At 47.7% G+C, this 325-nt stretch overlaps 1 protein-coding gene across 1 annotated transcript in view; it reads left to right on the top strand.

Moving 5' to 3' along the window:
- Positions 1 to 325, top strand: part of TRIML1 (tripartite motif family-like 1) — a 12,786-nt gene that overhangs the window by 6,238 nt on the left and 6,223 nt on the right. The window lies entirely within an intron of this gene.

A 325-nucleotide genomic window follows, 5' to 3' on the forward strand; every position in this document is an offset into this window, starting at 1 on the left:
CGAACTGTCCTTGTAGAATGCTCCAGATGTTTAGTCTGGCTAACACCCAGAGACGTCAGGATTAGTTCTCAGCTTTTATCTTGTGGACAGTCTGACCTTCAGAGGAAGGTCTAATGAGCTTTGAACTCCAGAGTGTTGAATAAAGCCCTGCCATGGGCCCGGCACTGTGCTGTTGGGCTGTGCGCTTACTTACAATGATAAATAAGGCAGATTTTGCCTTTGCTTTTGTAGAATTTTCTTTTTTTTTTTTTGAGACAGAGTCTCACTCTGTCGCCCAGGCTGGAGTGCAGTGGCCGGATCTCAGCTCACTGCAAGCTCCGCCTCC

The sequence above is a fragment of the Colobus angolensis genome, unplaced genomic scaffold (assembly GCF_000951035.1).
Source record: "Colobus angolensis palliatus isolate OR3802 unplaced genomic scaffold, Cang.pa_1.0 Scaffold296, whole genome shotgun sequence".
Taxonomy (NCBI): Eukaryota; Metazoa; Chordata; class Mammalia; order Primates; family Cercopithecidae; genus Colobus; species Colobus angolensis.